This window comes from Balaenoptera borealis (assembly GCF_965194805.1).
Source record: "Balaenoptera borealis genome assembly, chromosome: 3".
Classification (NCBI taxonomy): domain Eukaryota; kingdom Metazoa; phylum Chordata; class Mammalia; order Artiodactyla; family Balaenopteridae; genus Balaenoptera; species Balaenoptera borealis.
Window position 1 is genome coordinate 15,996,915 of NC_138866.1, and position 26,210 is coordinate 16,023,124.

Below are 26,210 nucleotides of genomic sequence, written 5' to 3' on the forward strand. Positions count from 1 at the left end.
ATCAGAGCTGCCAAATATTTCAAATTTGTCTTTGGGTTGTAATTTAAAGTATAAGTACCAAAGGCAAGGCCATATTTTAAGACAGAAATAAAACATAAAACTACTGTCACTACTGTGGAAGGAAAATCAGAATGGAGTTGGTATGGAGCCGGGAGGCCGTTGAGGAAGCGTGACTTCTGCGCTTCTCAGTCTGGATGGAATCTGACCTTTGACCACTTATTGTCTTAACGTAGTAGCAGGTAACCAGAACATCTGCCCAAGGTTCCAGAAGCTCAAGATACTTATCAGACCCTTACCCTAAAATAACTTGTGACAGTCTATCCATTAAGGACAAATATTTCCTTTTCTGCATCAGACAACTTTAACAACCTTGTGGCTTTTACCTTTATAAGCCCCTGGCTCTTTCTCATCCCCAGAACACTCTTGGTTTTATCTGAAAATGTGTCTCCAGAATTGCAATTCCAAAACCCCAAACTCTTTTATTCTTTGCAGACTTCTGCATTTCTTGGTTGACACTACACATGTGTGAAAATATAAAATAAAAATGCCTATTAGTAATCATATACTCCATTAAAATGAATTTTAGTGAGCTTGAAATAGCATTTTTTTTTATAATGTCAAACTATCACTTTTTTTAAAATTTATTTTTATTTTTTATTTATTTATTTATTTTATTTATGGCTGTGTTGGGTCTTCGTTTCTCTGCGAGGGCTTTCTCTGGTTGTGGCAAGCGGGGTCCACTCCTCATCGCGGTGCGCGGGCCTCTCACTATTGCGGCCTCTCTTGTTGCGGAGCACAGGCTCCAGACGCGCAGGCTCAGTAATTGTGGCTTACGGGCTTAGTTGCTCCGCGGCATGTGGGATCTTCCCAGACCAGGGCTCGAACCCGTGTCCCCTGCATTGGCAGGCGGATTCTCAACCACTGCGCCACCAGGGAAGCCCGAAATAGCATTTTTAATGCAAACTTATGGCATAGGAAAGATACTGATGAATTTTTTAAAAAAAATAATTTATCCTTTCTACTCTTCTGTTGGCTGCAAGGTACCTCTGCAGCATGAGAAAATCTCCCAGGATAGATGGTATATGAAATTTCATATCTTCTTCCTTGGAGTTGGGACTTTCGATGTTCAGTTAGTTCCCCTACATATTATAACCTCTGTTTTGTAACTAAATTGAATGTGCTCCCTAGGATAGTTTACTGGATCGAATTTTGCAATTTAGTATGATAGGCAAGAGAGAATCCCAGTTTGCTCGACTTTAGGTAAAAACTTAGGAGATGTGTGGACAAAGCTTCCTTTGTACCTACAAATGTATTCTCCTGTGCTTCGTTAAACCCAGGACAGAGCCTCTTGATTATTGGGGCTGATGAAGCCTAAGAGAAAAGGCCTTTCTGGGCTTGGGGCACCCCTGGGGGTCTGGGAGGTGGGACGCCAGGAGGCATGCTGATGGGACAGTAAAGACAGTGAGGCCCAGAGGAGTCGTTGTAAAGACCTGGAAATGCTGCAGGCTAGAATGCCAGGGTGAAATGTAGCTGTAAACATGGAATTAACACGTAAGAGAAGGAATTGAAAGGCGCTGAGTGGAACCCAAAGAAGGTGCTTGAGGTAAGCAAAGTTACATCTTTACATTTAAAATTATATTTATTTAATTTTTTTTGTTTATAAAAGTGATATCTGCTTACTGAGGAAAACTTGGAAAGGACAGAAGACTCTTAAGAAAAAAGAAATTGTGTGTAATTACCATCTCTTCCCCCACCGGAGTTAACTGTTTTGAATGTTTTACTTTGTGTCCTTCCTTTAATTCATTTTCCCAAGTATATACATCAGATTAAGGTCATATTACGTAAGTGTCTATGACCGTATATCATTTTTTTTCTCATAATGTTCTTTGTTTATTCAACATTCAAGGAACATTTGCTCTATGACTGTTGGAAATTTGTTTTCCTTTATTTTTTATTTTTAATTTTTTGGATGTAGTGAATGTGTATATCACATAACCTTGTGTACAAATACCATAGTGTTCTTTTCTTAATTGAAATGTAGTTGATGTATAATATTATATAAATTACAGGTGTACAATATAGTGATTCACAATTTTTAAAGGTTATACTCCATTTATAGCTATTATAAAATATTGGCTATATTCCCTTTGTTGTACAATATATCCTTGTAGCTTACTTTATACCTAATAGTTTGCACCTCTTAATCCCCTACTCCTATCCCCTCTCCACCACCACTTCCCTCTCTGCACTGGTAACCACTAGTTTGTTCTCTATATCTGTGAGCCTGCTTCTTTTTTGTTATATTCACTAGTTTGTTGTATTTTTTAGATTTCACATATAAGTGTATCATACAGTATTTGTCTTTCTCTGTCTGACTTATTTCACTTAGCATAATGCCCTCCAAGTTCATCCATGTTGCTGCAAATGGCAAAATTTCATTCTTTTTTAAGACTGAGTACTATTCCATTGTGTACATATACCACATCTTCTTTAGCCATTCATCTGTTGATGGACACTTTGGTTGCTTCCATATCTTGGCAATTGTAAAAAGTGCTGCTATGAACACTAGGGGGCATGTATCTTTTTAATTACAATAGGACCTGTCAGGTCCTGCTTGGCTGAATAGCCCCTTTTATTTGATACTCAGATCTCCTCATGCTGACTTCCTCTTGTCATTCAAGTGTTTTTTCTGACATTATATTTGGATTTTGTCATCATATCTTCTCCACACAATTTTATTTAAGAAATTTCCAGTTGCATTCACTGATTTTATTTGTGAAATGCATTTTTAAGCTAATGTTTACTCAATATTTAATATGGGCTATTTTTCACAACAACCCGTTTTAGAGAAGAGAAACCTATTGTCTGAACAATTTAATATGGTTGAGCCATGTTTGCAACACATCTAATACGTTCACCAGACATCCTAGTAGCACAGGCATTTCAAATCTTTAATCAGGTATGCATAGGAGCTGCTCACATGCCCAGGAAAAATGGTAAACTAGCTGCTAACATTTATGGGATGCTTGTGATCTGCTAGGCACTGAGCTAACTTCTGCACATGAATGAGCTCATTTAGTCCTCATCACAATCTCATAAGGTAGGTTGTATTAGTGTCCCCGTTTTATAAATGAAGATGTGAATTACAGAAGCTAAGTAATTTCCCAAGGTCACACATGTATTAAGTCGAGATATTTGAATCTGGCAGTCTGAACTCGGAGTCTGTATTCTTATATTTCAGAATGATATGTTCAGTGTGATGCCATTTATGTTTAAAAAAAAACACTCTTCACAGTATGACTTTTGTGAGTAGATATATGTGACATATGCATGCAAATGCAGAGGAAAAGGTCTTAGATGATATGTATAGAATTGAATAGTACTACCTCTAGAAAGAGTTGAGAGGAAGGCCAAGATTGAAATGGCCTTCAAAGGGCTTTACTTATCTGTAAAACTTAGACATTCTGTTTTGCAAGGTAAATATATCCATCTCTATTGTACGATAAAAAAAGGATATTCTTATTTTTCACTTTACTGTGAATGCAGGAGTGCACCATTTATGAGTGACCACCTGACAACTCAGTTTCTGGCCCTCATTCTGCTTTCATATTCTCCAGAATATTCCTATTTCCCTTCATTCCCTCTGCAAATCTTGTCACCTGTAAGGAGCATAAAGGATTAAATTCATTAGCAATTTTGTAGAGAAATGTTTCTTCACATTTCTGTGCACACATTTCTATTCATGATGTTCAATATCTGATGGGCAAGCTTTCAGTTGATGAAACAAGGGGTGCAGCCTTCTTTTCTCCCCAGAGATGAAGCATTACCATCACATTTTGCAAACCGTCAGAGCACTGGTGTTCCCAGTGCTTAGAATGGTGTTAACATGGAATGGAAGCTCTCGTCCTGTTAGTCTTAAGGAGCATGACACAGGGATGCTTCATAAACTGGATGGAAACTCAATGAGTGGTTATCAGGAGTCACGTTTATATTTATAGAACCCATGATGTCCTTTGAGGCTCAAGATTCTGTGAAGGAAGAAGAGCATGATATATTTTAAATCCATTCTCCAAATGAGAAAACTGAGATGAGGAAGGTGACTTGACTTACCTATTGTTACAGCCACTAAGAAACTGAGATTCAAAGCCAGGTTTTCTAAATTCAAATGCTCTGGCATTTTCACTAGACTGTGTTGCCTCACAAATTCTTTCAGGGTTGACCAGATGCTCTTTTACATTCACAGAGACTATACATTACATTTTATACATTTTATAATTTGCAGTGAGACTGATTAGTAACTAGGACACCTAATTTAAAAGGAGAAAAAGCTGGGCTCCTGTGAATTAACTGTATGGCAAGTGAGTGTTTGCCGACACAGTTAAAGGGATCTTTATTACCATTTGACTTCGGGTGTTTACATTAGATGTAAAAGTTAAACACTACTCTGGGGAAACATTAAAATGCTACAAATGAGTTTTGCTTTCTTTAACTAACTGTCACCATTCTTGGAATCCTATAAAAGTGCTCTTTTTGCCTTTTAGGAATGCATGAATGTTTTATTTTGCTTCATAGGATATTACAGGTGGGATCTGAAAAGCATACTAGGGTTGTCTTAGTTTAGAAACAATTCTGATTATACAATATAAAAATTGGAAGAAACCTCGAGATTAACATTTTTCAATTTCTTTTCCCTTCTCCTTCAACTAGATATCAACTCTCTTTGAATGTGCAATATACTCCCTCAAAAGGTAGCTCTCATTTGGGAAAGAGGTTAGTTGCTATTGTTTTCATTGATTTGTGATCTGCAACGTTATAGTTTTCATCTTCTTGTCCCAGTTGTGTCCTTCAGACCCACACAGATGGGAGGATATTGTGTAAACAACAAAGCACCACTCATATGTAAGCTCTTATGCAACACAAAATCCATCTCATCCTCCTTCTGCTTAGGCCAGCAATGAAATAATTTGGTGACATTAAAGTGTAGCTTGGAGAAGGACTTTAGCCTTCCCGTTATTACTGTGCAAACCCTCCATATTATAAATGAACGTACAATCTTGGTTTAACTATAAATGTGCTTGATGTGCAAAAGCAGTGCCAAGGTATCCCAAGTGAACACACAGTTTCGGTGGGAACAAGTTTGCAAACCCTGCTTCTGGAGGATCTCCGTCATCAGACCACAGCCCCTTAAGCCCATGGTCTATAAAAATACTGGAGCAACCATGGCTCCAAATATTTGCAGCTGTCTCTTTCTGCCATAACAAATTACCACACAGCTGGTGGCTTAAAACAACACAAATGTATTATTTTGTGGTGCTAGAGATCAAAAGTCCAACAGGAGTCTCGTTGGGCTAAAATCCTTTCTGCATGCAGCAGAGCTTCATTCCTTTCTGAGAGAATTCATTTTCTTGTCTCTTAAAGTTCCTAGAGTCTACCCACATTTCTTGGCTCCCAGGGCCATTTCTTCATCTTCAAAGCCAGCAGTGTGACATCTATCTGATTCTGTTTCTATCATCACATCTCTTTCTCTGGCCCTCTCTGTCTGTCTTCCACATTTAAAGATCCTTGTGATTACATTGAATCAACTCCAATAATCTAGTATAATCTCCCTACCTTAAGCTCACTTGATTAGCAAATTTATTCTATCTGCAACTTTAATTTTGCCTTGCCATGTAATTTACATATTCACAGGTTCTGAATATTAGGGCATAGGCATATAGTGGGCATTATTCTGCTTACCATGCTGACCTTTCCAAAGTCTTCCCTTTTCCTGCCTATTCTTACCCATTTTCCTTCTACATATGGCACGGTGTTGAATGTACGTCTTTCTGATCACTTTCCCAGGGCTTTTGTTTATTTATAATATATTGGGAACCACTATCAAAGAGATGCTATGTTAGGTGCTAGGGATTTTGCACCTAGTAACAGATGAGTACTCCATAGAATTACAAGGCTAGTGATAAAGATGTGTATGAGATGCTATTGCAGGCTAGGTTTGCCAGGAGGCTGACTCTGAGACAGAGACAGCTTGCAAGAGGTTTAGTGAGGATGGGACGGGACGGAAGTAGAAATGGACAGAGAGAGAAGTTGGGTTGTGATCAACTTTCATTGGAAACCTCAGGTGACCTGATGGTATGGTCTGACGACGGGATAATCCTTCAGAACTGTTCCAAGTTGGAGCAAGAGTGCGGGGCCTTTGTATCCCTACAGTAACCAGTGATTTGATGAGGGCCTCTCCATGAAGCAGGCATGACCTTGGATCAAGTTACTCTCTTTAGCTGAGGCAATCCCTGAAGGGGGCCAACAGCTGAAGGCTGTCTGCTAGCAGCACCCCACTCAGCTGGGGTCTTCATTTATGAAGGGAGATATGACTATGGGTTACAGTTCCATCTCTGATGTTATGGAAACTTCTACTCAAAGCATCTTTTCTAGTCTGGCAGTTAAATGCCAAGGAAGTGGCCTGACACTCTTAGCTGGACCTTGGTATTGTTAAGAGCTGATCTGACAGTCACAGCTTGGTCCTGATTTTCTCCAACTGAACATAATCTCACAAAACATCAACATCAGTCAAGGTCACTATGGCTGTGATAGATCAAGACAAAAACAAGGCCACTGTGTAATCATGTCTATAGTCAGACAAAAATAAGAATTTGTCCAAGCTGCAAAAATGACCAAACATCCCCCAATCTTGGCTAATATGAGTGATTCCTGCTCTTCCTTTTGGAACCAAATATAGCTTTAGCTTTGCTTTGTTTCTCCTATTTTCTAAATAAGAATTATTAATATACCAGAAATAATTATTGAGGTGCTGAAGAAGAATAGAATTATCCCCACTTTCTGACAACATCCAAGCAGAACCAAGCCCTGCTTCCTTGACCCTTCCCCCCAAAACTAGCACAAGCCCACATGCAATGATGAGTTCTTTCTAACACCCTTTAACCAGATACTTCATGGCTCTGTGTGTGTGCGGTCTCTGTGTGGCAACAAGTTGATAAACCCAACTTTATAGGTATGCTCCTGGTGGTCTTTGGCTGGAGAGTATTGACAACTCTAGGTCCTTTTGGGGCAGAGACTGTGCCTAGCACATAGCCCTACAATAAATGCTTGCTAATAGAAGGTCTTATGTGGATGTGAATTTCCAGTGCTTTGAATATTCAGTAATGAGTAATTTATTGGGTATTAATATGCTCAGTATGTTTGTAGAATATGTTTATTGGTGGATGAATGAGAAAATGGACCTGATCTAAAAGGGTTAAAGACATTTTAGAAAAGAGGTGCAGTAGGAGACATGGGAGAGCAATAAGGCGAGTTTATGAAAATCAAAGCATTTCAGTATAACCAGGGTATAGGATGCCAGGGGATGGGGGAAGAGTCTAGTATGCAATGATAAGAAATCTTTTTTTCTAAAGAAGTGTCTTTTGTAAAACCAGAGAGGAGTCATTTTAGTTTTTTATGTTATATCACTTCCTTTTAGGTGGTGGCTAGAGCAGAAAAAGCCTTTCCAGGTAAGGTGTGATTAGCTAAGGGAATGGAGCAATGATTTCTAACTTACATCATTATGCTGTCCTTTGGATTAGGGGTTTTGCTTAGGGATCTGCACTGGCCAGAGTGGAGGATGGTGTTCCTTCAGGCATGATCCAGAGGATTCGGGTATGTTGTCTTGTCCCTGGCTTGACTCACTGGGATATGAAACCTCAGGAAAGTGGAGGTCTTTTCTTCTGTGGCCCTGGGCTAAACTTAGCGAATTATCAGACTCTGTTTTCCGTTTCATATTTCCCCTGGAGAGTTTTGCTTTGAAAGCCTACCATGACAAGAGGTATGACACGTGCTCCTGGGGACCACAGTTAATTTCAGGAGCATCTGGAAAATCACAAGGGAACTCTAGAGTGATTTGGGACACATTTTGGAGCTATGTGGATATAGCAACAGTGAACTTCCACTTTATCTGACTGTGTTGCTGCCTTAGAAACAAGATGCTATCATTTTCAGAGATTCCTGAAGCTTCCTGTACAGTTTTGAGGTGATACTGTCTGTGGTGACCCTGTGAGAAATTGCAGGTTTACCAACCTGTAAACTCTATGCGTCCCAACTTCCTCTTCATCAACCCCTACCTTCAGGATATGGATTCGTTAGGGAGAGACCTAGATGAAATAAAGAGTAGCTCAAGTAACTGCAGATATTTTTTCCCAGGCTCCCTTTTCTGCTGTCTTGTCCCTCCTCTCCAGGTCCCAGAATTTCAGCGTTTACACAACTTTTGCTTGACCAATGCCAGCTCTGAAAAATTATCTGTTAAACTCATTGACAAGGTGGAAATTATCGATCAGGTTAAATTTCTTTTTTTTTTTTCACACACACTGTATTTTATTTTTACAAGAGATAAATAAACTGACACCAAGCATTGTAAATGGATGACCACAACAAAAGCAACAATGATTGCAATTACCAAACACGAAACACACTCATACTATGTCATAATATTGACATTCAGTCCAGTAATCCTCCACTGTAACAGCTCCTTTACTTTGCAGTGAAAGATCAGGTTAAATTTCTAAAGGGAGCTCGTAACTCCCTGGGAAGCAGAAAATAATTGTCTGTAGAATTCAAGCATTCCAAGTGTGACCTGCAAATGTGTGGAGATAAAGTCTCAGCATTTCCCCTAAGTTGAAATGGTAACACAAAACCTGGCCTACTTTGAGGGTCAAGAACCCCTATTCACATACACGATAGACTTTTTGACCAGATTACTTCAGAAGAAAAAAAAGCATATTAAAACTGTGCTTATTTAGAAGAGAATGGCAGGTACATTCTTTCTGACTCTCAAAAACCAGAATTGATAAGAACTGAAAACTGCAAAGTCTAGAATATACTCTGTACAAATCAACTCTGCTTATTTCAACCTGCTTCCTGGGGTCATTTTAATTATATCTGAAAAATGAGTTATGAGAGGCAAATGAATTAAATTTCCTTTTATAAGTCATTACAATGCAAATTTAAAACTGTTATACCCTGTTTCTGAGGAATGACTGGGGTGGAGATTTTCTCTCTCTTTATATTTTTACTTTTTCCCCCTATTCATTTAGGAAAAGATGTCATGATTAAGTGGAAATAGAAAAGCCATAATAGGAAGTTAACTGTAAAAAGCAACTTAATTTCCTGTTGATCTGAACATTTACAGTAGTGTGTGGGTTCTCACTCCGTCCTTCATCACAGTAACTAAATAATGGAAAACACTCCAATGCCTTGTTGACTGTTCTTTCCTTTCTTAAAGATGAACTGATTTCAAAAGTTTTGCTGGCTTACATTATGCACCTTAATTCAGGTGTTTATTTGGTTGAGATGCTATAAAATGAAGGTCCTTATAAATGTTCTGTTAGTATAAATGACAGTGAAAAGTGGCACTTATTTCTGATCATGATTCTGATTTTTTTAAAAGAGACTTTCTGTGTCCACATCCATTTAATTAGTGGGTATACATTATATTATTTTGTCATTCAACAAAACTTCTTTGCCATTTGCATCATTGCTGACAGGACTAAATATATAGAGCTCAGATCCAAACTGAAGCACACACCAACACGTGGCCCTAAAGTGGCTTACTGAGGAGGGGGGCTGTTCTTCCCACTTTTTCTGGGGCTTTTTGCTGCTCAGAATTGACCAACAACATCAGCACCAGCTGGGAGCTTGTTAGTGCAGAATCTCAGGTTCTATGATAGGTCTGCTGAGTTGGAATCTGAATTTTATTAAAAGCCCATGAATACTCATGTGAAAGATTAATATTTGATAAGCACAGGTGTAGAACATTCTAGGCTCCAATTATTCCTCTGTTTTCCTTTTTTCCCTACTCCACCAAATAGTATTATATTATTCAGAGTAGGCATCTTCACAAGAAACAACCCCAAATCTCAGAGGCTTAACAAAATTTAAGCTTATTTTTCACCTAAGTTCCATTGTGGGTGGGGTTGGGGGAAAATCTTCCCCATGCAGTCACTTGGGGGCCATTCTTTCCATCTAGTGGCTTTTCTATCCCCAGGGACCTCATTGTTCTCCACTGGACACCCTGATTCTGAGCTTTCAGAAAAGGAAGATGCAGACCACGGGCCAGGTTTGGAGGAAATACATCACTTCAGCTTGCATCTCAGTGGTCAGAACACAATCCCATGGCCACACCTAGCTGCAAGAGAGGCTGAGAAGTGTCATCTATCTTTTTGCCTAGGAGGAGGAGGAAATGGTCCTGGCAAACTCTGAGTCAGTCTGTGCCTCACCTATCCATCTTCTTGGATCCAACTAAATCCCTACTTATTATTCAGCTGCTTCAGGCTGGGGAACATCTTCTAAATTCCTACAGAACTTATTTTTGCATCTCTTCATTTACATAGTCCACAAATATCCTTGTATATTGTCTATTCAGGGATGTATGTTTTATTTTCCATTAGGAATTATGAGCACTTGTAGGACCAATAGTCATACCATTCAATGTTTGTTTTTTTTTTTTTTTAACTCTGCAGAGTCAAGATTGCTTTCATGCATGTGATGAACATGTTATTAACAGTATTGATCAAGTTAATGAGAACCTGAGGCAATATTATGGTTCCGCTTGTATCAGTATTTAGTAGAATATCTTGCGGCTCCTTTTAATATCTGTTTTTTATGATTAACCCTCAAATTTCATTAGAAACTGTCCTTCTAATCTCTTGTCACTTTTTTTGCATATGTCATCAGTTTTCTTGTGTTAATGCATCCTAATAAGAATTGGTGGGGGTATGACATGGACTACAGAACAAATTCCTATGCCCATAGTAGAAGAAACCAAAGTCCTCAAATGCAAAAGTAATTTTCCTGAAATCACATAACTGATAGGCATGGAGAAGGCAGGGTGTGGACTCAAGTCAGTGTTATGGCTCCAAATCCAGGATTTTGTTAACTGTCCCCCGTAGTTTCTTCTATGGTTAGCTGCATTCTCTTTGGGTGCATGAAAACATGATTAACCATTGACACAATTATGAAGAGAATTAAGTATAACTTATAAATGGCCTTTTAAAAATTTTCAGTCCCCATTTTGCCAGGATTGTCACAGGAAATTTAGGCTTGTTATAGTAAGACTTTTTAATTTTTCAAAAAGCTTGGAATTTTTGCACAAAATAGATTTTCTGACTGAATCTAAGGATTGGCCGTTTTTAAACTCAAATATAAGGACATTCAGTGCTACTGCAGTTTTGATGTCAGAACATTTTTTTTTTTCTTTGTCAGCAACTATTTTCTTTATTTCTTTTTCCCTGTCTCCCTGGCTGTTTATAAATACTTTTTTCTTAGAAATTAAAAAATATGAACTTGTGTATAGTTACATATGCACATTTTCTTTGATTTTGCATGGATTCCAGTGGGCTCTTTGAATCTTGAAAATTTCTTCTTCTACAAAGCAAATATTCTAATATTATTTGTTTATTATATATCCTCTGTTTACTTTGTTATCTTCTTCTGGAATTCTGGTTTTACAAGTTTTAGATCGCCTGGATCGGTCCTTCACCATTCTCTTAGTTTTTTCTCATTATCAGTTTTTCTCTTTGCCTCTATGTTCTTGGAGGATTTCTTGAGTTGATATCGTAAATCACATGTTTGGTTTGCTACATCATACAATCTACTGTTCATTGCTCCCAAAGCATTTTGAATTTTACTAGTCATGTTTTTCAAGAGCCAAATCTTGTCCCTACTTCAATTAAGCAACTTGCCCTTGAAATTCATTCAGAAAATGAATCAGAAATTTTTCTCTGAGAATTTTTCTTTTCTTCTTGGAGGGAAATTTTCTCGTAAGAAATTATTTTCCATGAAGACTCAAAATGGTCACCTTCTTGTGTTTTTTATTTTTTCACTATATCTGGTGATTTTCTCTCATCTTTTGTAAAGCCAAGCTTGCCACAATTTTTGCTGTTTCTAGCTTGCTGAAGCAATGCCCCCTATGGCTCAGATTTCTTCCCCCTCAGGTAATTTTTTGGAAAACTTCTCTACTTACATTTTAAGCTTATGTCTATTTCGCTTGCACTTATTGACCATATATTATTGTTCTATCCCTCTGTAAAACATTAACACAAATGTAGCAGCTTAAAACTACACACCTTTTTTTTTTAAATTTATTTTTTATTTTTTTTGTCCTCACAGTTCTGTAAGTCAGAAACCTGGGTGGGGCTTGATTGGGTTTTCTTCTCAGGGTTTCACACTCCAAGTCTCGCCTGGGCTGGGCTCTCACTTGGAGGCTCTGGGGAAGAACCCACTTTCAAGTCCATTCAGGTTGGTAGGATCCAATTCCCTGTGGCTATGCACCTGAGGTCCTTGTTCCATTGCTGGTTGCCCTCAACTCTTCAGGACCACCAGCGCTCCTTCCCTCATATCCCATCAGTCTTCAAAAGAGCAACAGGTATGTGGAGTCTTCTTGCTGCAAACGTCTCCGACTTTCATTTCCAGCCTGAGAAAGTTCTGTGTTTAAGGGGTAATGTGATTATATCAGCCCCGCCTGGATAATCAGCATAGGCTGATTAAGGTCAACTGTGCCATATAAGATAATTCCTCTAGTCATAAGAGTGCTATTTCATCATATTCACATGTTCTGAGGACTAGGGCATCGATCTTGGAGTGGGACATGCATGGGGTCATGTTTAGAATTATAATTATGCCTACTTCTCATTCTCCTGCCTCCCATCCTTTGGGCCGTTGTTGCTATATATTTTACTTTTATATGTGCTACAAACACACAGAACATTGTTACTACTTTTGCCTTAGATAGCTATCTTTTAGAACAATTACAACTAAGGATAAAAAGCTCTTTCATTTTTACCTTCATTTTTTTCCCAACATTACTAATTACTTTATGTAGATTCAAGTCTTTTTTAGATTTTTTTAAAAAATTAATTAATTAATTTATTTTTTGGCTGTGTTGGGTCTTAGTTTCTGTACGAGAGCTCTCTCCAGTTGCGGCAAGCGGAGGCCTCTCACTGTCGTGGCCTCTCTTGTTGCGGAGCACAGGCTCCAGATGCACAGGCTCAGTAATTGTGGCTTACGGGCTTAGTTGCTCCATGGCATGTGGGATCTTCCCAGACCAGGGCTCGAACCCATGCCCCCTGCATTGGCAGGCAGATTCTCAACCACTGCGCCACCAGGGAAGCCCCTAGATTCAAGTTTTTGATTGATTAATTCCTTCTGTCTGAAGAGCTTTCTTTACTGTTTTTTTCAGAAAAGGTCTATTGGCAATAAATTCCCTCAGTTTTTGTCTAAGAAAATATTTCGTTGTGTTTTTAATAAAAGATATTTTTACTGAGTGTAGAATTCTATGTTGCAGTTTTGTTTCCATTCAGAACTTTAAAGATATCACTCCACTGTCCTTCTGTTTATATGATTTCTGATGAGAAGGTTTCTGTAACTTTTGTTCTTCCATAGGTAGTGTATCTCTTTTCTTTGGATGCCCTTAAAATTTTGGTTTATAGCAATTTGAATATGATATGCTTTGGTTAAATTATTTTTCCTGCTTGGTGTTCTCTGAGCTTCTTGCATTTGGGGTTTGATGTCTGTTGTTAATTTTGGAAAATTCTTGGCAAAATACTTTATGCCCATTGAAATCTCTTCTTCTGTGATTTAAGTCAAATATATCTTGGACCATTTGATATTTTCCTACAGTTCATAATAACAGTTCTGTTATATTTCCACTCTTTCTCCCTTGGTATTTCAGTTTGGGTAATTTCTAGTTCCAAGTTTATTGCTTCTTTTCTTGGCCATGTTCAATCTGCTGAGGAACACACAGAGGGCATTCTCCATTTACAGTGTTTTTCAATTCTAGCATTTATATTTGATTCTTTGTTATAAATACTACCTCTTTGTTGATGCTACCCATCTAAACTTATGAGTTGTCTACTTTTTACATTAGGATCTTTAGTATCTTAATAATTATTTAAATGCTCTGTCCAATTGTTCCAGTATGTTTGTCATGTCCAAGTTTGGTTCCAATGATTGCTTTGTCTCTTCACAGTGTCTTTTCTCTTGCTTTTAGTATATGTTGTAATTTTTTTTGTTGTTGTTAAAACCCAGACATCTTATGCAGGAGAGTAGTTAGTAAGGAAAATATTTTTTATGTTTTTAAATGGACATTAATTTTCTCCTTTTAGAACTTTAAATTTGGGGGGAGGGTGAACTAGTCTAGTTAGGAGTTAAGTTGTGTTTCAGGCTTGTTGTTGCTATAGTTACCCTGAGTGCACCACAGGCATCAAATTCCTCTATCAATATTTTGTGTTAAGGGTGTAGGTTGGTTCAGCAAAGGTTATTTTCTCAATTTCTATTTTCCCTTGTGTTCAGGTTTTCCTTTGTGCTTTGCCCTGAAGAGAATATGTCTCTTAAAGCTCTCTCAGCTATATCCTCCTGTTACTTTCACTTGAGATTGCTAGCCAGGTGGTAGAGTTGGGGCAGTGGAGGAGTTCTCTGAGACTCTTAGGAAGCCTCAGTGTTAAGCAGATACTTCACTCCTGGCTCTCAGGTTTACGGTCTTGCATGTTCTCCAGCTGTAATGTGTGGACCAGCAAGAATTCCTGCCCCACACCCCAAGGGTGGAGCTTTTTTAGACTCTTCCCTCCACCAGCGTCCTAAGGTAACAGATTTTGTTAGTTACTCTTTCCCATGTTCTTTAGGGACAATGGTGGAGATGGGTCCAGGTAGAATTTCAGAAGTGGCTGTTGTTCCACTTCCCCAGACGTTACTATCTGGGAAGCCTTCTCAGGATTTTCCCGTCTCCCCCTGAGCACCTGTGGGATTCGTGGACAGACATGTGCACCAGGATGTGAATCCTCTTATATCTGTGGCTCCTGGAGGTGTCATACTCTCACACTGGTACAATTATTTAATTGTAATTTGTTATATTTTAACAACTCATTAAAACATTTTTGCTTTATTCTTCATACTAGCTTATATGATGCCCAGCAGACTCTGCCCCAAGTAAATGAATCCTTGGTTCCTGTTTTTCCCTGCAGATGCCAATCTCTAGCCAGATATCACGTTGTCTATTTTCTCCATGGTCTAAACTTTCTAGTGGGTCCAAGAAAATTTAGTAATTTGCATTTTGTCTTGTGTTAGAAGTTTGGATGCTCTTTTCATCTCTCTACGTTTCCGAGCTGAAACTGATATGCTGTGTATTTTAGTTAACTCACCCTTAGGCAAATATTTAGCAGCATCTAAAAAGCACATCCAATACAGCAACGCAATCTGCACAACAATCAGGTTATTCCTTCATTCATGGAAAGTAGCCATCTGGTTATTCGGAATCATATAGGTAATCAAAAACCCACCCCGTTTTATTTGAAAGCAGTCATGTTAATTTGGCTTATGAATTTTACAGAAGAAAAAGTAACTCCCACACACTGGTGTATCCATAGTGTTTCTCTGGCACCTTGTATTGTTCCTGTGGTGCAGTGTTTGTGTGTCTACAACCCCCTCCAGATAGAGTCCCTGAGAGCAGGCACGATGTCTCATCTACCTTTATCTTCCTATCGTTGAGCAAAATATCTGGTACTGAGTGGGAACTTGATAAGTGCTTGTTTAACGTTGCTGAATGTCTTTGGATCATTCAGTGAGATGATGCATTTTCTGAGTCTCCTGATTTCCCAGAGGGATAAATCTCAAGAGATGACCAAAGTCTCCTTTCAGCGATTTGACCTGTAATATACAATAAAGAAGTGCACAGATCAGATGTGTGTGGGGAGGCCTGGGGCATGTGCCAAGATGATGTGTGTGCTCCAAGGTGCCTTATTTCCTTAGCTGGGGAGCCAGATGCCTCCAGATTTAACTACTACATCTTGTAGTTGGGAGAATTTTTAATGCTTAATGACAAACTGCATTTTAATTTGAACTCTATCAGGTTTGAGGCTTACATTAAGTGAACAAGTACAAGCAGACATGGAGGAGAGATGGAGAACAGTGACTGCCTTCATTATGGGTGTGCAGTTCAGCAGAACTGATGCTCGGAGTGAATCTTAAATAGTCTAGCAAAGTGAAATCCCCTCAGCTCATCTGTGAAGTCGGTGAATATGGTAATCTGTGTTTGACAGAAGTCTTCACAGCTGCTCCTCAGCAGTGCAATTTGACTTGGGGATTTGCTTTTGTTATAAGGCTCACTGGACTTTCCGTAAGGCATGAAAGAGAAAGTTTGACCCTGACTTGCAACAGATAACTCTTTAGGTGCTGATTTCTGCTGCATTAGGGTCTTGATAAATGTGTAAGGAATGGGTAGTGGGGTTTAATTTGGAAGAAGAAACTTAATGATAACCTGCTCCTCTGTGCCCTCCTGCCCCCCTCCCTTCATCCTCCACAATATTGTAAGTTCCCAATACACTCAAGTTGCTAATTTTAATACCTCTCTAAATTTAAGACCATTGACTTGGTAAGTCAGATTACATGTTTCTTGTTGCTGGTCCTACTTTGCAGTTGTACCGAGAGAAGTAGGGTGGTACTGTGGAAAGAGAAGAAATATCATGGGCTTTGGAGGGAACCAGAGCTAAGTTCAAATCCTAGCTCTGCCATTTTCTAACATTATGACCCTGGTCAAGTGATATAATCTTTCTGACCCCAGTCTCTCCTCTGTAATACAGAAGCAGAAGCACTAGACCCATTTAATTCTGATAAGGATAGAATGATGTATATATGAGGTATGATGGGGATAAAATAATATATGTAAAGGATGTAAAGGATCTGGCTCTGAAAAAGGGGGATTCAGTGGATACAGTTGTTAATACAATTATCACTATCATTTATTTTTATTACTTGCTTCATGAACCTGCTTTCACCTGTTCTCTGTGACCCTTATCCCATAGTCTCAGCCACATATGTCTGACCTCTCTTTGTGCTCAAATCCTTTACTTGGCGAGGTGCTGAGCACCTTAGCTTCCAGATGTCTGGAGTCTTACCTTGGTCCTTTCTTACAGCCTGGGCCCCGTGGCAGGCTTTTATTCTTCACCCATGTTGGAGGCCCTCCTCTCGGGAGGACTATATAGCCCTATCTACTGAATGTGCGTGTGTGTGTGGCCATGTGCTTTACTTTGGCCAGTACAATGTAAGCAACAGTGGTGTGTCACTGCCAGGCAGAGCTTCTAACATGTGGTTGCCACTTTCCTCTCTCTCTGCCATCATGGAGCCCACATTGGGATGGATCTTCCCAAGGCTTAAGCCCTTGGGTGATTGTGATGAGCAGAGGTCCACTGATGACCGTGATAGAGATAGTGTGCGTAAGAAGTCAACTTTTCCACTGTAAGTCAAGGGCTTTTTAAATTTGATACCAAACTATAACCTGGCCCATCCTAATTACTACAAGCCTTATCCTTAAATCTAGCTCTGAGTTAGGGTTTTCTTCACTTATCAACAGCCCCATCAACCTGTGTAGATCTTTGCTTCCTCTCAAGTTGCTCTGCCTGTCCAATAACCATCAGATGGGTGAAGTAAGGCCACAAGCTGATGCTTCTGTCAGATCCATGCCTGTTCAGACTGTCTTCTCCTTCTACTTACTGTACTTGGGCTCTAACCTGCTCTCACCTGTCAAACTGAATTGTAATATATAGATATAAAGAAAGCCGAGGCTGGCGAGGGTGGCTCTGGGAAGCTTCAATTCTTCCACTTTCATTTCCTGCCTCTCATTCTGTGCTCTCTGCTCAAGCTCGTTGTGCACATGTAATGCCCTACAGGGAGGCTGGGACTGGGATAAGGCAGAGTTTGGGGCCTGGTACTGATGGACAGAGGCTGCATTGCTATTCTTGAGCCTCCTGCCCTCCCTCCGGCGACATTCCCCGCGGTGAGCAGGGGCAGTGCCCATCCTTGTCTGCCTTGGAGCTGTCTATCTGTCTTCCTCGCTGATACAAGGTCACTTCATCTCCATATACAGCCTCCACCCTGCTTCCAGGTCCCAGCAGTTTGTCTGGGAAGATCTGAGCACCGGCCGTCCTACTTGTTAGGTTTGGCACTGTCAGCCTTGCCTTCCCTGGTGCCTCTGTGGGCTGCTTTCCTGTCCCTGAGCTCTCCTTTTGGCTTTTACCCAGGACCCAGGGTCCTCCCAGGGTAGAATCTGCTTCACTCTCAAAGTCCCGCGACTTGTAACCAGTACCCAGAGCTGAGCTTTTTGACCTGAGCCCTCTTTCTTCCTGTTGGTTAATTAGTCGTTGCAAGGAACAGAAGCCATCTTGAACAAAAAGAGAGTTTATTGTGAGGCTAAACAAACCTCAGAAGCAGAAGAGGAAGGTCTTTGGAAACCAAGGCAACTCTCAGGACCAGTTACAATCTTGGTATCAGCCTTTCATGGTCCTCAGGGTTTCTCTAACAGGATCTCTATGTTTTAGCCAAATATTGCTGTGTAACAAACTACCCCAAAACATTTTGGCTTAAAACAACAAGACTATCTTATTTCTCATGAGTTTGTGGGTTGACCAGGCACTTCCTCTGCATCAAGTGGTGTCAGCTAGTGCCCTGGGATGGCTGGAAGGTCCAAAATGTCCTCTCTCCCACGGATGGCAGTTAGTGCTAGCTGCCAGCTAGGTGCCCAGCTGGGACCAATTGTCAGGGCTTTGGTTCTTCTTTATGTGCTACTGCCTTTCATCCTTAATTCTTATCCATATGCTGTTTCATGGGGATGCTTTTATTAGCTGGAGCTTGAACTGGGAAGTCTTCTGGGACTCTCCTCCTATCCATCACAGTCTGAGTGCTCCTGGAGGGATGAGGAGCCAGGATTTCTGCTTTCAGCACCTCCTGTTTTGTCATTGATTGCCTGAGCAGACAGGGGCTGTTCTACATTTTACCTCTGCTGGGTCAACTGTGGTGATTTCAAAGGACATAAATGTGTCTGACAAGTCCCATGGGAAAGAAAATTCCTCCAGATTAAAAATAAATTGATCTGATTACCCAATCCTGGTATCATTCAGAAGAAAAATGCAAGCCTGAGGTAGGGTGGCAATCTTTATTCATATCAATCTGTAAGAAAATGGAGAGTGTAGGAAAGCTGGAGGCAAGGAATGAAAAACCTCTGCTCTCGTCTCAAAGATGTTACTACTGAGAGATGCGTAGGACAGGTATTTGGGAAATACTAAGAATATTACAGACTTACTGGTTTACCTTTTTGTAACAGTGCAAGGGTCTCAAGACCTTAGTATTTGGAACACAGATGGGAGACAGCTTTGCTGTCTTGTTAGTTGTTATCAAGTTATTTTTAGACAAAGAGATATGTTCCAACTGTGTGAGCCTAGTGAAGAACAACAGAAGAATAGTAAATTCTGACTGTGACTGTGTAGGCTTGGCATGTAGCTTAGTCATTCCACCTGGCAATGGTGGTGAAAGAATAATAAATTCACTTAATAAAGGCAAATAGATTTCACTTAATAAAAACATAACAGTTGCTCTCGATGCATTACCTCTCTGCTAAAGACTTCTCTGACCCTCCCAGGCAAAGTTACTCCTTCCTTCCTTTCTTGTCTCATAATGCCCTGGATATATCTCTGCTAAGGGACTTCTCAAATCCATTCAGTTAATCAAATATTTATTCAGTTCTTATTAGATGTCAAGTTCTGTACTAAAGTGCATTAGCAGTGCATTAATTCAGTCTCCATTCCTGCTCTATCTTGGACCAGTGAACTCAGGAATATAATCCTCGTTCCCAAGAAATTTACAGTCTGGTAAGAGTGTTACCGATGTTGTGTGTTAAACAACAAACAAGTATTATTTCTGTTCTTTACAGGAAGAGACCTCATTTTTTGATTCTTATGGCTCATCTTCCATCACATTGACTTAGATGAGATTCCAATCAGTCTAAACCCATCATGGCAAGCCAGTGATTGGTTTGTGAGGAGTCACGTGATACAACACTGGCCAAGGAGACATAATGGGAAATTAGCAGCAGAGGTTTCTAGGAAAGATTTCTTCATTGATATAAAGAGACACACAGGAATGAAGTATAATTTCATTCTTAGATTTCATGCCTGGAAACTCTATATTTGCTTGCTCCCCAGAGGAGAGCTTGCCCTTAGAGAAGACACCAGGATAGAAAAAAGGTGGGGAAAACCTGGGTTCTTGATGCTATCTTTCAGTTGTTCAAATAACCCAAACTAGAGTTATCCTACAATAGATTGTCCATTTTGATGCATAATACATATTCTCTGATGCTAACACCAGCTACTGGCTGAATGCTTCCTTACTGATATGGGGTGAAGTGATAAAGGATAAATTTATTGCAACTATAATGCAGAATATGAGAAACACAAAAAGAGAGATACAAAGTGCAATGACAGTTCAGGAGAAGGAGGGAATACAGCCACTTGGGTGAGAGATAATAAGAAAATCAGACTTACAACAAAAGACACACATGGACAGCACATTTAGACCGTAAGCATTTTGCGGTATATACCTGGCTTTCAAAAAAATTTAAAACAGATGCCCAAAAAATCAGGGTCTTTCCTATAAAAGTCAATATTGATTTTTGCATACTTGGCTCCAGTGCTCACCTTGCAACAGAGGCTGGGGTTCAGGACCTCAGTCCCTTTAGATGGGACCTGGGGTTTTCTTAAGATCTGCTGCCCTCATGTGTGTATCCTGGCTGGTCCTGTTGGCATTTGACTGCTATCTCTATTAAAGGAGAAACATTTGCTACAGGGAAACTATTATATTTGCTATTGGTGACACCTGAGAATAACGTTTATCGGAATAATGAAGACATAAACCAGGAGGTGTGGGGTAGAAGTTAAAAAATAGTGTTTTCTCCTTCCTTCCCTCCCTCCGTCAGTCTGTCCCTCCCTCTCCCTCCCTCCCTCTCTCTCTCTTCCTTCCTCCCTCCCTCCCTCTCTTTCTTTCTTTCTTTCTTTCTTCCTTCCTTCCTTTCTTCCTCCCTTTCTCTCTCTCTTCCTTCCTTCATCCGTCCCTCCCTTCCTCTGTCTCTCTTTCTCTCCCTTTCTTTCCTCCTTTCTTTTTTCCTTCTTCCTTCCTTCCTTATTCTTCTTCTTTCTTTTCTTTCTTTCTTTTTTTCCTTCTTTCTTCCTTCCTCCATCCCTCCCTCTCTCTCTTCCTTCCATCTTCCTTCCTTCCTTTCTTCTTCTTTCTTTCTTCCTTTCTTCCTTCCTTCCTTCCTTTCTTTCTCTCTTCCTTCCTTCCTCCATCCCTCCCCCTCTCTCTCTTTCTCTCCCTATCTTTCTTTCTTCTTTCTTTCTCTTTCTTTCTTTCTTTCTTTCTTTCTTTCTTCCTTCCTTCTTTCTTTCTCCCTTCCTTCCTCCCTCCCTCTGTCTTTCTCTCCTTTTCTTTCTTTCTTTCCTTCTTTCTTCCTTCCTCCATCCCTCCCTCTCTCTCTTCTTTCTGTCTTCCTTCCTTCCTTCCTTTCTTCTTCTTCTTTCTTTCTTTTTTTCTTTCCTTCTTTCTTCCTTCCTCCATCCCTCCCTCTCTCTCTTCCTTCCATCTTCCTTCTTCTTTCTTTCTTTCTTTCTTTCTTTCTTCCTTCCTTCCTTTCTTTCTCACTTTCTCTCTCTTCCTTCCTTCCTTCCTCCGTCCCTCCCTCCCTCTCTCTCTCTTTCTCTCCCTTTCTTTCCTTTTTTCTTTTTTCCTTTCTTCCTTCCTTCCTTCCTTCCTTCCTTCCTTCCTTCCTTATTCTTCTTCTTTCTTTTCTTTCTTTCTTTCTTTCCTTCTTTCTTCCTTCCTCCATCCCTCCCCCTCTCTCTCTTTCTCTCCCTTTCTTTCTTTCTTTCTTTCTTCCTTCTTTCTTTCTCCCTTCCTTCTTTCCTCCCTCCCTCCCTCTCTCTTTCTCTCCTTTTCTTTCTTTCTTTCCTTCTTTCTTCCTTCCTTCCTTTCTTTCTCCCTTCTTTCCTTTCTCCACCCCTCTCCCCCCTCTTTTTCTCCCTTTCTTTCTTCTTTCTTTTTCTTTCTTTCTTTCTTTCTCCCTTCCTTCCTTCCTCCCTCCCTCCCTCTCTCTTTCTCTCACTTTCTTTCTTTCCTTCTTTCTTCCTTCCTCTATCCCTCCCTCTCTCTCTCTTCTTTCCTTCTTCCTTCCTTCCTTTCTTCTTCTTCTTTCTTTCTTTCTCTTTCTTTCTTTCTTCCTTTCTTTTCTTTCTTTCTTTCTTCTCTCTTTCTTTATTGAAAGACCATGAAGGGAAAAGGAGAGGAATGGACTCATTTGAAGGCATTTGAGGATTAGAAAGATTAACTTAAGGGGAAAAGGAAACCTTAAGCTTATTTCCAAGCAGAAGGATAGAGTTAATTGTGTGTTGAGTGCAGTGAGAATTTTTAATGAAATGAATGATGCCCTTGGAGTCTGCTGTAATACTTGGTGTATGGGATCCCTGAGGTACTATATAACCTAGATCTTTATTTTCCCAAACACTTTGGAGTAAAAGGACACATTTTGGGCTAGGGAATCCTGTCATTATGTTTAATACACTATCAGATTTACCTACTAAGGTAGAGGACTGATTAAGATAGATACAGACAATGATCTCATCCTGGAAGGAATTCTTTTTGCAAAAAAAAAAAAAAATTGACAAGAAGATCCCCTTTTTATCTGAACAATAAAATATATACATTTCTCAAAACTGTTGTTTTTGGCCAGTTCATCTGGTGAGAGAATGGAAAAGGGGAGGCATCCATCAATTTTATAATCTGCAGTCCATCACTCTGACCAAATGAGGAAAAAGAGTGTGTGGAGAACACATTTGGAAAAAAAAAATTATTTTCAAAACATCTGGAGTAGGGGGACAAATTCCAACAGCTCGATTCTGACAATATATGCAGATAAGAATTTGCTCTTGAAGCCTTCATTTGCCCCTGTTGCCTATAAAATTTCCATTACTGGCCAGCAGTAACATATTAGAATTACTATTGTGGCTTAAAAAAATACAACAGTAATGTAATTAGCATACTAGTATGAGGTTAATAATGTTAAAATGGAATGGCTAGTGATGTGCTGAAAAAAAAATCAAAGAAACTGTCTAAAATGATTCGGGCCCCTTCCAATCTTTCTGCTTGTTCTTCAGGTAACAAGTTGAACCAAGAGTTAGAATTGCTGCAGATGGGAATACCTGCAAAAACATTAAACAGGTCTTGAATTGTTTAACAAATGATATCCAGCCAGAAAATGGAAATAGGAGGTGAATGCATGTGTGGAAGAACAGAACAGCCTTACTTCAGTGCTCTTCAAAAGCACCGAAGGTTTTGTGGATGTTTCATTTGGGAGGCCAGTATAACCACAAATATCTAGAAGAATCAAAACAATTTTTTCCAAAATTGATACAGGTGTGAAAACCAAAGGGAAGATTCAACGCACAATGAATCTTCACTAAATGCCTATAAGACATCTCAAGATGTCCAATATGACTGGTGTCCTTATAAGGAGAGGTGTCCTGATAAGACATCAAGGTGAGTGCGCACAGAAAAAGGCCATGTGAGGACACATAGAGGAGGCAGCTGTCAGCAAGCCACGAATAGAGGCCTCACAAGAAACCAAACCAACCCACATCTTTATCTTGGACTTCCATCCTCCAGGACTTGAGAAAAAAAATTCTGATGTTTAAACCACAGAGCCTGTGGTATTTTGTTATGGTAGCCCTAGCACACTAAAACAATCTTCAAGGCCAGGAGCATAACACCTCTTTGACCATTTTCCCCTCATCACATCTCTTCAGCCAGCAAAAGTTTTCTGCTGTAAAGGTGAGTCCTCTGATACAAGTATGATTAGATTAGGCCCATTTGGATAATCCAGGATAATCTTCCCATCTCAAGGTACTTAACCCTAATCACGTTTACTAAGTCCGCTTGCCATGTAAAGCAACATATTCACAAGTTCCAGGGATTAGGACATGGACATCTTTGGGGGTAGAGGGACGTTATTCTACTGACCAGAAGCATAAAATATAGCCTTGAGATTATATGAATTCATAGTCTAACCAAAAATGATTTTTTTAGAAATAAAGTGTTAGTTGCATCATTTTGAGAAAGACACTATTGCAATGAGAACAATCATTTAGTAGAGACAATTTCTTTTTTTCCTTCCTAATTTTAGGGCCTAAGCTTTCATTAAAATTCGGCTTGCTCCCTTTTCTCTAGCAGAATGCAGAGGATTTACTCAATCCATTTTTTGTCATTAAAGAGCTTTCTATACTCTGCCACTTCTTAGCATCTTGCCTGCTTTTACAAGATTCCTTGTGGCTCTTTCTATCTAGTGAGCCCTGCCTCTCTACTGAGGAACTATTAGCAAAAACTGTTGACTGCAAGAGCCTCTCCTTCAAACTATAAATGAACTCCACTGAAAAAACCACCATGAATCTTTTTCTTGGAAGCCTCGCACTGCTGATGGAAAGTTAGGGAATGAATTGCATGGCAGGCTTGCTTTTTCGTGATCTGGGTCTCAGAAACTCTACTAAAAGTCTATTAAGTATTTTATCAACTTCCGTTGGCGCTGCAGATGATAACTTCAGTCAGAATTCATTTTCCACACATGCCAATTAAAATATCAGAAGTGTGCTGTGCTGAATTTTCGTATATCCATTTGATAGCTAGGAGGGCCAGCTGGGAAGCCTTTTCCACTGCCAGTGAATGTCACTTGCATCTTTAAATTTAGATATTAAAACACACACCAAACACACAACCCTGGAAAAATACAAAGAAATACCAAACAGAAAACCCATTTTGGGCAGACTCACAATGGAACATTGAATCTTCAATTAAACACTTCTACCCAGAGGGGTTTTATCAATTGATTGCAACTTATTTTCGCTCTGGTCAGAAACTAACTTGCTTATTCTTATGACAATCTCTGACTTTTCAATACTTTAACATTCAGCTTTCGTATTCTGGAGTATTCTGGAATCATTCCCCAAAGGCAAAGTGACAGTTGTTTTCCAAGTTATAAACACAGCCCTGAATCTCTTACGGCCTCTTCTGCTATTTCTTCTAGGAGTTCAGCTTGTGCACCGCCCAAGAGCTAAAGTTCTTCAGCTTCTCGAGGATGTAATAATGGTTCATGGCTCATTTGCAATCGAGTTGGCACAAAGCAAAGCTTTATGGCAAGAGCCGAATGCGGTTTCCCAGGTGGCATCTGGCAGTTTGTGACCTAAGGTGAAGAAGTCAGGGACTGGCTGTTCCCAGCGGCTTCCGCTAGAGGAGCTCAGCTTAAGCAGAAGGAGAGGAATGAGGACTTAAAGTGTGGTGGGTTTCATGCTAGAAAAATATGGATTTACATTCTATTATTTCAGCTGTCAAGTTCCTAAAAGGGATAAAGCTCTTTGCAGTCACTCTATGAGAATTCTCTGTGTGGGATCAGATTTTTTTTTGTGTGTGCAAATTTAGGGAAAACAACAGTGACAGAAGTTCAGCAAATATTTCTGTATCCTCCTAAATGGATGTAAACAATGAATGAGGTGGGGGAGGTGCCCCTGAACATAAGTTTTGCCTGTTTCCAAACATCTTACTCTTCTGCACTGTTCTGCAGCTCATGGGTAGGGCAAGAAAGGGGAATTATTCCTTCCTTTCTCTCCTGATGTTGTACCCCAAGAGAAACTCTTGCTACCCATAAACACAGGAGGATTTGTCAGCACTGTTGGATCAGGAACTATGTCTTTTGATAATTTGATTTTTAATGAAAAATTTTAAAGTGTTTTTCCCTCCAGGTTATCATTATGCTTTTTTTGGTCACTACTGAGGACTTCTACATCTAAGAGAACTCCTACATTTAGGAGTTGTGGTCTATGACATCTATGGCCCTAATTCTTGATCCATCTCTGTATCCGTATCTTTTGTCCCATGCTTTTGCAATTCCTCCCACTAAAGAGGTAGAATCTGTTTCCCAACACCATGTGATTTGCTTCAACCAATGGAATGAGGCAGAGGTTATGGCTGCCAGTTCTAAGCAAAGGGTCTTTGCATCTTTCTGTTCTCCTTGTATCTCTGTTGTTGTCCCAGTCTTCCGGCTTATCTACAGATGCACAAGGTGGCAACCAGCCCACAGATGCAGGAGCAAGGCGTTGACCCAGCCTAGGTCAGTATACCTCCCAGTGATCTACAGACACACACTATATAATAGTCAATGATTATTGCTTTGAATCACTACATTTTGTGTGGTTTACACTTTTGTGGTAATAACTTATTGACACATGTATTAACATTTAGAAAACACTCAATAGCTATTTATGAAATGAATGAATGAATAAAACTATATCCAGAATATGTGTTTCTCTTTGTGT

At 39.7% G+C, this 26,210-nt stretch overlaps 1 long non-coding RNA gene across 1 annotated transcript; it reads left to right on the forward strand.

The window, feature by feature from the left end:
* The first annotated feature begins 515 nt into the window (after nucleotides 1-515).
* On the forward strand, nucleotides 516-12,883 carry LOC309624960. Its single transcript, XR_014242268.1, has 2 exons — nucleotides 516-585; nucleotides 934-12,883. It is a non-coding gene; the product is annotated as an uncharacterized lncRNA (long non-coding RNA).
* Nucleotides 12,884-26,210: the final 13,327 nt, after the last annotated feature.